This window comes from Herpailurus yagouaroundi, unplaced genomic scaffold (genome assembly GCF_014898765.1).
Source record: "Herpailurus yagouaroundi ecotype Mexico unplaced genomic scaffold, PumYag 67681, whole genome shotgun sequence".
In the NCBI taxonomy this organism is placed as follows: domain Eukaryota; kingdom Metazoa; phylum Chordata; class Mammalia; order Carnivora; family Felidae; genus Herpailurus; species Herpailurus yagouaroundi.
In genome coordinates this window covers 4,776,944-4,791,024 of record NW_024420481.1, presented here as the reverse complement: position 1 = coordinate 4,791,024, position 14,081 = coordinate 4,776,944, and positions in this window count along the sequence as shown.

The window sequence follows — 14,081 nt, the reverse complement described above, 5'->3', positions numbered from 1 at the left end:
TATATTACTATAATAAATGAATAGCTGTTATATTGGCATATAAAAAACTGAAAACACTATGGGAACAAGTAGATATAGGTTGTGTTTATTAGTAGAAAATTGCAATATTGCAAAGATGTAACTTCTCTTTAACCTATTTATTAAGAAATTAATCTACAAACCTGAAATAAATAAATAGACCAATAAAGTTGACAAACCTCTAGAGAGACTGACAAATAAATAAAAATAAAACACAAATCACCAATATAAGAATGAAACAGGGGATATCACCACAACCCTGTAGACAACAAAATGGTAAGAGAATGGTATGAAAAACTCTATACACACAATTCAACAACTTAGGTGATATGGACTGATTCTTCAAAAAATCCAAACTACCACAACCTCACCCAATATAAAATAGATAATTTGAGTACCACTATAATAAAATTAAATTTAGTAGAATTATACCAAACATTTAAAGAATAAATGCCAATTCCACACAGTATCTTTCAGATAATAGAAGAGGAAGAAACACTTCAAAATGCATTTGAAAAAACTAGTATTACCCTGATACCAAAACCAGATATATAGTGCAAAAAAAAAACTGTACATACCAATATTTCTCATGACTACATATGTAAAAGTCTAACAAAATAATAGAAAAAACAATTAAGCTACACATAAAATTAATTATACACCAAGATCAAGTACAATTTATATGAAGAATTCAAGATTGGTATAATATTAGAAAAATTAATCAATGCAATCCCTCATATTAATAGGCTAAAGAAGAAAAATTACATGATCATATCAATTGATGCAGAAAAAAAAAATTTGACAAAATTCCACACCATCATGATAAAATTCTCAGAAAATGGGAATAGAGGGGAACTTTCTCAACTTGATATAGAGCATCTACATAAAGCCTACAGTTAACATACCTCAATTGTGAAAGCCTGAATGGTCCCCCACTAAGATCAAGAACAAGGCATGGATGTCCATTCTCACTTCCTCTAATTCAACATAGTGTTAGAAGGTTTAGTCAGTACAATAAAGCAAGAAAATAAAAGGCATACAGATGGAAATGAAGGAAGAAAATTGTCCCTATTTGAAAATGACATGATTGTCTACATAGAATACCCTAATAAATCTACCCAAAGAACCCTCCAAAACTGAGTTTTTGTGAGTTCAGCAAGGTTGCAAGATATAAGATAATAACATGAGAATCAATTGTATTTCTATATAAACAGCAATGAACACACGGACACTGAAATTAAAAATACTATACCACTTAAAATTGCTTTTAAAATAAATACCTAAGGGTAAACCTAACAAAATACATACAGAACTTACCTGCTAGAAACTACATAATGTTGATGAAAGAAGTCAAATACGATCTAAATAAATGGAGATACATGACATGTTCATGGGGTGGAAAATTCAACATACTAAATATCTAAATTCTCCCCAAGTTGATATATAGATTTAATGCAATTCTTATAAACTCCCAGCAATATTTTTTCACAGATATACACAAGATTATTCTAAAATGTATATGGAAAAGCAAGGGAACTAGGATAGCAAAAACAATTTCACAAAAGAATAAAGTGGGAGGAATCAGCTTACCCAAATTCAAGATTTATTATATAGCCACAGCAATCAAGACTATGTAATATTGACACAGAGACACTTAAATCAATGGAATAAAATAGAGAACCCATAAAAAGACCCATACAAATATGTCCAACTGATTTTTGACAAAGGTATAAAAGCAATTTAATAAAGGATAGATAAGCTTTTAAACAAATAGTGCTCAAGCAACTGAACATGCAGAGTCAAAATATGAACATGCATCTAAATTTCATACCTTAGGGGGGATCCTGGGAAGATGGTGGCGTAGGAGGACGCTAGGCTCACCGCGCGTCCTGCTGATCACTTAGATTCCACCTACACCTGCCTAAATAACCAAGAAAACTGCCAGAAGACTAGCAGAATGGAGTCTCTGGAGCCAAGCACAGAAGAGAGGCCCACGGAAGAGGGTAGGAAGGGCTGCAAGGCAGTGTGCGCTACACGGACTGGAGGGAGGGAGCCGGGGTGGAGGGGCGGCCCGCTGGCCAAGCAGAGCCCCTGAGTCTGGCTTGCAAAAGCAGAGGGGCCGGACCGAGTGTGTTCCGACAGCAAGAGGGACTTGACATCTGGAAGGTTATAAGATAACAGCTCTGCTCGGAGAACGGGAGGGCTGGAGGACAACGGGAGGGAGAGTTGTTGAGCCCCGGATGACAGAGCGCAGCTTGGCGGGGAACAAAGGCGCTCGCCAGCGCCATCTCCCTCACCCATCCCCCAGCCAAAATCCCAAAGGGAACCAGTTCCTGCCAGGGAACTTGCTTGCACCGCGCAAACACCCAACGCTGTGCTTCTGCAGATCCATCCCTCCAGTGGGTCTGACTCCCTCCCGGATCTCTGAAGGAAAAGAGCTGAGCCTGCCCCTCCCACCCCTGTGCACCTTACCAATCCATCCCAGCTAATACACCAGATCCCCAGCACCAAAAGCCTGGCAGTGTGCAAGTAGCCCAGACGGGCCACGCCACCCCACAGTGAATCCCGCCCCTAGGAGAAGGGAAGAGAAGGCACACACCAGTCTGACTATGGCCCCAGCGATGGGCTGGGGGCAGATATCAGGTCTCACTGCGGCCCCGCCCACCAACACAAGTTATTCAAGACAGCACAGGGGAAGTGCCCCTTGGTCCCGCACCACTCCAGGGACTATCCAAAATGACTAAACAGAAGAATTCCCCTCAGAAAAACGTCCAGGAAATAACAACAGTTAATGAACTGATCAAAAATGATTTAAACAATATAACAGAAAGTGAATTTAGAATAATAGTCATAAAATTAATCGTTGGGCTTGAAAACAGTATAAAGGACAGCAGAGAATCTCTTGCTACAGAGATCAAGGGACTAAGGAACAGCCAGGAGGAGCTAAAAAATGCTATCAATGAACGGAAAAATAAAATGGAGACAACTACGGCACGGATTGAAGAGGCAGAGGAGAGAATAGGTGAACTAGAAGATAAAATCATGGAAAAAAGAAGCTGAGAAAAAGAGAGATAAAAAAATCCAGGAGTATGAGGGGAAAATTAGAGAACTAAGTGATGCACTAAAGAGAAATAATATACGCATAATTGGTATCCCAGAGGAGGAAGAGAGAGGGAAAGGTGCTGAAGGGGTACTGGAAGAAATAATAGCTGAGAACTTCCCAGATCTGGGGAAGGAAAAAGGCATTGAAATCCAAGAGGCACAGAGAACTCCCTTCAGAAGTAACGTGAATGGATCTGCATGACATATCATAGTGAAACTGGCAAAATACAAGGATAAAGAGAAAATCATGAAAGCAGCTAGAGATAAACGTGCTCTAACATATAAAGGGAGACCTATAAGACTAGTGACTGATCTCTCTATTGAAACTTGGCAGGCCAGAAAGGAACGGCAGGAGATCTTCAATATGATGAACAGAAAAAATATGCAGCCGAGAATCCTTTATCCAGCAAGTCTGATATTTAGAATAGAAGGAGAGATAAAGGTCTTCCCAAACAAACAAAAACTGAAGGAATTCGTCACCACTAAACCAGCCCTACAAGAGATCCTAAGGGGGATCCTGTGAGACAAGGTACCAGAGACATCACTACAAGCATGAAACCTACAGACATCACAATGACTCTAAACCCATATCTTTCTATAATAACACTGAATGTAAATGGATTAAATGCGCCAACCAAAAGACATAGGGTATCAGAATGGATAAAAAAACAAGACCCATCTATTTGCTGTCTACAAGAGACTCATTTTAGACCTGAGGACACCTTTAGATTGAGAGTGAGGGGATGGAGAACTATTTATCATGCTACTGGAAGCCAAAAGAAAGCTGGAATAGCCATACTTATATCAGACAAACTAGACTTTAAATTAAAGGCTGTAACAGGGGTGAAGAAGGGCATTGTATAATAATTACAGGGTCTATCCATCAGGAAGAGCTAACAATTATAAATGTTTATGCACCGAATACAGGAGCCCCCAAATATATAAAACAATTACTCATAAACATAAGCAACCTTATTGATAAGAATGTGGTAATTGCAGGGGACTTTAACACCCCACTTACAGAAATGGATAGATCATCTAGACACACGGTCAATAAAGAAACAAGGGCCCTGAATGAGACATTGGATCAGATGGACTTGACAGATATATTTAGAACTCTGCATCCCAAAGCAACAGAATATACTTTCTTCTCGAGTGCACATGGAACATTCTCCAAGATAGATCATATACTGGGTCACAAAACAGCCCTTCATAAGTTTACAAGAATTGAAATCATACCATGCATACTTTCAGACCACAATGCTATGAAGCTTGAAATCAACCACAGAAAAAAGTCTGGAAAACCTCCAAAAGCATGGAGGTTAAAGAACACCCTACTAACGAATGAGTGGGTCAACCAGGCAATTAGAGAAGAAATTAAAAAATATATGGAAACAAACGAAAATGAAAATACAACAATCCAAACGCTTTGGGACGCAGCGAAGGCAGTCCTGAGAGGAAAATACATTGCAATCCAGGCCTATCTCAAGAAACAAGAAAAATCCCAAATACAAAATCTAACAGCACACCTAAAGGAACTAGAAGCAGAACAGCAAAGGCAGCCTAAACCCAGCAGAAGAAGAGAAATAATAAAGATCAGAGCAGAAAGAAACAATATAGAATCTAAAAAAACTGTAGAGCAGATCAACAAAACCAAGAGTTGGTTTTTTGAAAAAATAAACAAAATTGACAAACCTCTAGCCAGGCTTCTCAAAAAGAAAAGGGAGATGACCCAAATAGATAAAATCATGAATGAAAATGGAATTATGACAACCAATCCCTCAGAGATACAAACAATTATCAGGGAATACTATGAAACATTATATGCCAACAAATTGGACAACCTGGAAGAAATGGACAAATTCCTAAACACCCACACTCTTCCAAAACTCAATCAGGAGGAAATAGAAAGCTTGAACAGACCCATCACCAGCGAAGAAATTGAATCGGTTATCAAAAATCTCCCAACAAATAAGAGTCCAGGACCAGATGGCTTCCCAGGGGAGTTCTACCAGACGTTTAAAGCAGAGATAATACCTATCCTTCTCAAGCTATTCCAAGAAATAGAAAGGGAAGGAAAACTTCCAGACTCATTCTATGAAGCCAGTATTACTTTGAGTCCTAAACCAGACAGAGACCCAGTAAAAAAAAAAGAGAACTACAGGCCAATATCCCTGATGAATATGGATGCAAAAATTCTCAATAAGATACTAGCAAATCGAATTCAACAGCATATAAAAAGACTTATTCACCATGATCAAGTGGGATTCATTCCTGGGATGCAGGGCTGGTTCAACATTCGCAAATCAATCAACGTGATACATCACATTAACAAAAAAAAAGATAAGAACCATATGATCCTGTCAATCAATGCAGAAAAGGCCTTTGACAAAATTCAGCAACCTTTCTTAATAAAAACCCTCGAGAAAGTCGAGATAAAAGGAACATACTTAAAGATCATAAAAGCCATTTATGAAAAGTCCACAGCTAACATCATCCTCAATGGGGAAAAACTGATAGCTTTTTCCCTAAGATCAGGAACATGACAGGGATGTCCACGCTCACCGCTGTTGTTTAACATAGTGTTGGAAGTTCTAGCATCAGCAATCAGACAACAAAAGGAAATCGAAGTTATCAAAATTGGCAAAGATGAAGTTAAGCCTTCACTTTTTGCAGATGACATGATATTATACATGGAAAATCCGATAGACTCCACCAAAAGTCTGCTAGAACTGATCCATGAATTCAGCAAAGTTGCAGGATACAAAATCAATGTACAGAAATCAGTTGCATTCTTATACACTAACAATGAGGCAACAGAAAGACAAATAAAGAAACTGATCCCATTCACAATTGCACCAAGAAGCATAAAATACCTAGGAATAAATCTAACCAAAGATGTAAAAGATCTGCATGCTGAAAACTATAGAAAGCATATGAATGAAATTGAAGAATATATAAAGAAATGGAAAAACATTCCGTGCTCATGGATTGGAAGAATAAATATTGTCAAAATGTCAATACTATCCAAAGCTATCTACACATTCAATGCAATCCCAATCAAAATTGCACCAGCATTCTCCTCGAAGCTAGAACAAGCAATCCTAAAATTCATATGGAACCACAAAAGGCCCTGAATAGCCAAAGTAATTTTGAAGAAGAAGACCAAAGCAGGAGGCATCCCAATCCCAGACTTTAGCCTCTACTACAAAGCTGTAATCATCAAGACAGCATGGTATTGGCACAAAAACAGACACATAGACCAATGGAATAGAATACAGACCCCAGAATTAGACCCACAAAAGTATGGCCAACTAATCTTTGACAAAGCAGGAAAGAATATCCAATGGAAAAAAGACAGTCTCTTTAACAAATGATTGCTGGGAGAACTGGACAGCAACATGCAGAAGGTTGAAACTAGACCACTTTCTCACACCATTCACAAAAATAAACTCAAAATGGATAAAGGACCTGAATGTGAGACAGGAAACCATCAAAACCTTAGAGGAGAAAGCAGGAAAAGACCTCTCTGACCTCAGCCATAGCAATTTCTTGCTTGACACATCCCCAAAGGCAAGGGAATTAAAAGCAAAAATGAACTACTGGGACCTTATGAAGATAAAAAGCTTCTGCACAGCAAAGGAAACAACCAACAAAACTAAAAGGCAACCAACGGAATGGGAAAAGATATTTGCAAAGAACATATCAGACAAAGGGCTAGTATCCAAAATCTATAAAGAGCTCACCAAACTCCACACCCGAAAAACAAATAACCCAGTGAAGAAATGGGCAGAAAACATGAACAGACACTTCTCTAAAGAAGACATCCGGATGGCCAACAGGCACATGAAAAGATGTTCAATGTCGTTCCTCATCAGGAAAATACAAATCAAAACCACACTCAGATATCACCTCATGTCCGTCAGAGGGGCCAAAATGAACAAATCAGGAGACTATAGATGCTGGTGAGGATGTGGAGAAACGGAAACCCTCTTGGACTGTTGGTGGGAATGCAAATTTGTGCAGCTGCTCTGGAAAACAGTGTGGAGGTTCCTCAGAAAATTAAAAATAGACGTACCCTATGACCCAGCAATAGAACTGCTAGGAATTTACCCAAGGGATACAGGAGTGCTGATGCATAGGGGCACTTGCACCCCAATGTTTATATCAGCACTCTCAACAATAGCCAAATTATGGAAAGAACCTAAATGTCCATCAACTGATGCATGGATAAAGAAATTGTGGTTTATATACACAATGGAGTACTACGTGGCAATGCGAAAGAATGAAATATGGACCTTTGTAGCAACATGGATAGAACTGGAGAGTGTGATGCTAAGTGAAATAAGCCATACAGAGAAAGACAGATACCATATGGTTTCACTCTTATGTGGATCCTGAGAAACTTAACAGGAACCCATGGGGGAGGAGAGGGTGGGTGATGGGTATTGAGGAGGGCACCTTTTGGGATGAGCACTGGGTGTTCTATGGAAACCAATTTGACAATAAACTTCATATATTGAAAAAAATAAAAAATAAAAAATAAATTTCATACCTTATAGAAAAATTAACTCAAAACTGGTCAAGCATTTAAATTTAAAATATAAAGCTATCGGGGCGCCTGGGTGGCGCAGTCGGTTAAGCGTCCGACTTCAGCCAGGTCACGATCTCGCGGTCCGTGAGTTCGAGCCCCGCGTCGGGCTCTGGGCTGATGGCTCGGAGCCTGGAGCCTGTTTCCGATTCTGTGTCTCCCTCTCTCTCTGCCCCTCCCCCGTTCATGCTCTGTCTCTCTCTGTCCCAAAAATAAATAAACGTTGAAAAAAAAAATAAAAAAAAATAAAATATAAATCTATCGAACTTTTAGAAAAAAACATAGGAGAAACGTTTGAGGTGTAGGGCTAAGCAAAGAGTTCTTAGACTTGACAACAAAAGCACAGTTCATAAGGAAAAATTGATAAATTGGACTTTATCAAAATTAAAAATGTTTGCTTTGAAAAAGACCCTGTTAAGAGCATGAAAAGACTAACTACAGAGTAGGAGAAAATATTTGCAAAATTCAAATCTGACAAAGGACTTTTAGCTGGAACATATTAAGAGCGCTTAAAACTCAAAATTAAAAAAATCCTATTAGAAAATAGGGAAAAACATGAACAGCTATTTAACTGAAGAAGATGTACAGATGGCAAATAAGCACCTGAAAAGTTGTTCATCATTAGCCAGTAGAGAACTGCAAATTGAAACAATGAGATATTAGTATACACTTGTCAAAATAGCTAATATAAAAAAATGTGACTCCAAATGCTGGTGAGGATGCACAGACACTGGATTGCTCCTATGTTGCTGGTGGGAATATAAAATGGTATATCCACTGTGGAAAACAGTATGGCCCTTTCTTTAAGTGAAACATGCAATTATCATACAACCCAGAAATTGCACTACTGGGAATTTGTCCCACAGAAATGAAGACTTATGTTAACACAAAAACCTGTACACAAGCATTTATAGCAGCTTTATTCATAATAAGCAAAAACTGGAAATAACCTAGATGTTCTTTAAAGGATGAATGACTAAATTGTGATACATCCATACCATGAAATACTACACAGTAATAAAACGGCTTAACCTATCAATACATGCAACAACCTGGATAAATCTCCATGGAATTATTCTTTGTGAAAAGAAAAAAAAATAGTCTCAAAAGGCTACATACTATATTACTCTATTTATTTAAGAATCTTGAAATGACAAAATTTTAGAATGAGGAACAGATTAGTGGTTACCACGGGTTAAGGAGGGGGTGAGGGTGGAAGGGTAGTGGGGGTAGCTACAAAAAGACAAAACAGGGGTGCTTGGGTAGCTCAGTTGGTTAGGCGTCCAACTTTGGCTCAGGTCATGATCTCATGGTTCGTGAGGTCGAGCCCCGCATCAGGCTCTGTGCTGACAGCTTGGAGCCTGAAACGTGCTTCGGATTTCAGGTCTCCCTCTCTCTCTGCCCCTCCCCCGCGCACATTCTGTGTCTCTCTATCTCAGAAATGAATCAACGTTTAAAATTTTTTTAAAAGAAAAACAAAACAATGGATCCTGTGGTGATGGAAATATTCTGTATCTTGAGTCTATCAATGTCAAAATCCTTTTTTTGATAGTGTACTATAGTTCTGCAAGATGTAACCATTTTAGGAAACTAGATAAAGGGGACATGGAATCTCCCTGTATTATTTTTCACAACTATCATGTACATTCATTTCAAAATAAAAAGTTTAATTAAAGTAATTATTGTTTCTAATTAAGCAAAATATGAAGCAGTTATTAACTCCAGGATGAACAAAAAGTTGTAAACAGAAAGACATAAGAATCATAGTATGTTACTTGGCTCAGCAGTGAACCATACTTACATAGCTATCCTAAGAAAAATACAGCATACTGATTTGAACAAAGATGATGATGTAATTATATTGAGTGGATATAGGGAAAAGAAGATAAGCAGAGGGTAAAGTAAAAGTATTAAATCCCCATATTCCATAAGAAAATGTCAATAGATGCTGTCTAGAATTCATATAACAGGAAATAGCACTAAAAGCATATTATTTATACAAATGGAAAACAACTACCAGAAGGAGTAGTCAGAAGACTTAAGTGTTGGTCTTCTAGCAGGCTGGATATGAAGGAAGAGAGGGAATGGGTGGGGCCTGTTAACTATTTTATGTTTTATAATTGTGCAATGTGTTGATAAAATTTGGTAAACTTTTCAAGAAAGGGGGAGCATCAACCTCCTCAATAACAAATCCTCTTCTCTAGCCCCAGTTTCCTAGACCTCTCTGCAGTATCTGACATAATTGATTATCAACTCCTTCCCTGACTGGCATTACACTGTATCTCTCCTTGCTCTCCTGGCCTTTCCATCCCCACTGCTCCAATGCTAGTTTCCATTACCACTGCTCCAGATCCTTATTAAGACTCACCTGAACCAATGCACTGTCCTCCACCCTCCTACCCACCTCCTTGGTGCTGTCAAATAAAATTTTCTTATGAAGCAGTTGTCATCCTGTGAATGCTCTACTACAGCAGTTGGCAAGCTAAGGCCCACAGGCTAAATCCAGACTTCCACCTGTTTTGGTAAATAGTCTTTCTGGAATGCAGCCATGCCATTCATTTATCTATTGTCTATGGCTGCTTTGGTACTACAACATAGTTGAGTACTTGTGACAGATACCTTCTGGCCTGAAAAGCCCGAAATATTTGCAGTCTTGTCCTTTACAGAAAAGTCAGTAGATCCCTCTTCCACTACAAGACAATTATAGGTCTCGTTGCTACTCAGAAGTACCTTTGTTTGTTCCTAGACCCCTCTATTACATGAACCACAGTAGTTACTGCAAAGCTTCTCCAACATCTTCCCAGCCTACTGTTCTGAGATCTCCTGCATCAGTCACAGAGGAAATATAGGTCATTAAAGAACAACAAAGGTCAAACTTTGACCTTTGAATGTTTCAACCACAGTCTGCTTCAAGCCCAAGCATGGCTTATATGTATTTGTTCTTGTACATACTTCATTCTGGAACATAAGCTCCATGACAACAGGAAATTTTTTACTGCTGTTTTAAACTGCTACATCTTTAATACCTATAACAGTGTCTAGTACAGTACAGAAGCTCCATAAGTCTTTGTTAAATGAAATTATCTTCAAATTCAGTAGGGTAGGTGCCACTCTTCTTACCTCAAGGCTAATCCTTCCACCTGTGCTCTGAATTTCCTCTGGTTCCACCTCTCTAGGGACCTCAGATAATTGACAGATCATTTTCTTTCCTCCATCTTCAACCTTACCCTGTCCCTTTAGCATACAATTGTGCTCATGTCTCTCCTGGTATACATGCATGTATAAATAACCAACTATCACCCAACTGCTAACCTCTCATTCACAGCCAAATATCTTGAAAGAGTTGTCCATACTCAGTCTCCACTTCTTTTCCTCCATTAAATTCTCAATCTACTACAATCTGGTTTCAGCGCCCACCACACTAATGAAATGATTTCAGTTAAAGTTAGCAAAGTTAGCAATCCCCTCCATGGTGCAAATTCAGTTAATTTTTCTTGCCTGGCTTTGTCTCGCTCTCTCTTACTCTCTTCTCCCCTAACCCCAAATATCTATCTATTCCTTATATTTCTCCTCTGGAGTTATGACCTTGGTTTTTTTTTTCTTTTCTCTGTACTCTACATTCTCTCTGCCAAAACTCTACATTCCCTTTATGGCTAATTGTGATCTCTATCAAACTGGCGGCTTGAAAATTCATATGGCTTTGTAGCTGGGTTTTGTTTAGCTGGTTTACTAGATTATTTTCAACTTGAATGCCCTGGGCAGGGCCTATGTACATCTCCTCCTTTTATCTTTACCCCATATCAGCCCAGACTGAGTCATCCATTTATGTTACCTGCCTGGATCCTGTAGACATTTGGATTTGCAACTCCTGATACTGTGACTCTAAAAACTATATTTGCAGCTCAAACTACATTCCTTCCTGTACTCCAAATAATATATCCAACTTTTTGTTATTTTCTCCATTTGGATATCTGACCGGCCTCTCACACTCAACATAGGTAAAACTTACCTCATGACTTCCCTCTCAAATCTTCTCATCTACCTGTGTTCCCCCTCTGAGTGAATGGCTCTCCCTGACACCCAATCCAAGCCTGAACTTCATCCTTGCACTCTATTATGTACCTTAACACTTACGTTTCATTAACAAATCCTGTCAATTATACCCCTTCAATCTCTCTCAGATGGACATATGCCCTCTTCTTCCTCCCCACTACTATATTTTTTAAATGTTTTTGTTCATTTTTAAGAGACAGAGCATGATCAGGGGAGGAGGAGAGAGAGAGAGACAGAATCTGAAGCAGTATCCAGGCTCTGAGCTGTCAGCACAGAGCCTGACATGGGATCTGAACTCACAAACCATGAGATCATGACCTGAGCCTATGTGGGACACTCAACCCACTGAGCAACCCAAGTGCCCCCGCCCCACTACTATATTTTTAATTCTGAGTTGTGTCATCTTCACCTGGATCACTAAAATAGCTTCTATAAGGCATTCCAGGGTGAGCTCCCTATTGATCCCTCCAGCCTCATCTCTTTAGCATTCAATTCACACCCTCAGTTCAAGCCTAGCACTCCTAAGAATTCTCCAGGCTATCTACACCTTGGGGACTTTGCATATTCTCTCTGCTTATAATGTTCTTCTCATTTTTCTCTTAGAAACACTCTTCCTATGTCTTCCGTTTCAGGAAAGCCCATACTCTCTTTCATATTTCAACTCAGACATCACCATTTCTAGAATGCCTCTCCTGACCCCTCATATCCTGTCTAGGATAGGTGCCCTCAGCACTTCTCATGCATAGCCTCCTCTAAATTAGTTTCCTGTGGGCAGGGAAGGTATTCATCTCTATACTCCCCATGATTTTTTAAATGCCTGGCACACAATAGTCCATCAGTAAGATTTTTTAATTGAATGTTTCCTTGCATAAAATCTACACAAGAGCTTTTATAACCCAGCTCCATATCTCCATTTTCATCCATATCTTTCACTATACCTAATGCTCCAATGTAAAGTGTAAAAAATATCACATTATAGGTTTTGACTAGGGAGAAAGTCTGAAAAACCCAATAGTTGCATTCACAAATTTAGATAAATTGCCACCCTGACTGTTGAATAAGTAACAAAATTGGTCGACTTCATAACCTGAAGCCCCTGTGCTGGTTTCCCACATCTATCATTGCTCAAGGTCTCTTCAATATGTCTTCTTATAATAAGTCTATTTCTCATGCACCAGATTAAATACCATCTTCCTGAAACCTGACCAGTTGTACCTAGCCAGAAATAGAAATGATTGTTTCTTCTGCTGAGCTATTCCACACCTTGTATTCTCTGATAACTATCCAATTTTGCCTTGTTTTGTAGTTTGTGTGCATAACTTTTATCCCCTTCCTGACTATAATCTTCCACAAGGCAGGGATCATGTCTTTTTAACCTTTGAATGCCCTGTGACATCTTGAACTTAGCAGGAACTCAATGCATATTTTAAGTGATATTAAACAAAATCAGATTAGAGGGAGCATTTCACCTAATTACAAATGTATTTGAATATCATCCCCAAATCCAACTGCTTTGTGAATTTGAAAAAAATAAAACTTATCTATGGTGATAATTAAGTATTAATTATCATGGTGCTATTTCCCATTTATAAATATTAACATAGGGAAAAGGGGTTTTCAAAGTCACTGAGAGGGATAGACACTTTGGTTTCCATTTCTAAAACCTAAGCTACAGAATCCATTTTTATATGGCCTGCTTGGACAGTGAACTCATCACTTCAGCCTCCTACTGAAACTATATTGGCAACTCAGAGGTATCTCTTCAAACCCTGAATTGGTTCCCTGGAGCCTCCTGAGATAAAGAGCTGTAATTTAATTTGCCATTGCATAACCCAGTCACGGAAAGCACGAAGGAGCTCACGTTTTCATTCCCTTCATAGTAGACATTTAATTATATGATAATTACTTACAGCTTACTGCTCAGCTTCTACTTTTATGAAATGTAAATTACACTTCACTCAAAAGTGCAAGATGAGCATTTAAAATAATTCACTAAATATATTTAAAGAATTTTCTGACATTTTTTTCCCAGGCCACGAATTAGAAAGGCGATATACCTTAAAAGGAAACTTTCATTTAGATACCAGGAAAGTTGAGTTCTTAATAAATAGAATACCTCAAAGGGAGAAAAACTTCGAAGTAAAAAAAATTGTATATTGGGTTTTGAATAAGCTCAGTGGCTTCAGTGAAGCCAAAGCCTCATCTCTCAGAATAAGTAAACCACTTAATCAACTGTGCTTTACTGGTAGATTCATTAACTGAGTTTTACCCACGAGGCCAAGGAAAAGAAAGTGATAAAATGATACAATTTGAATGA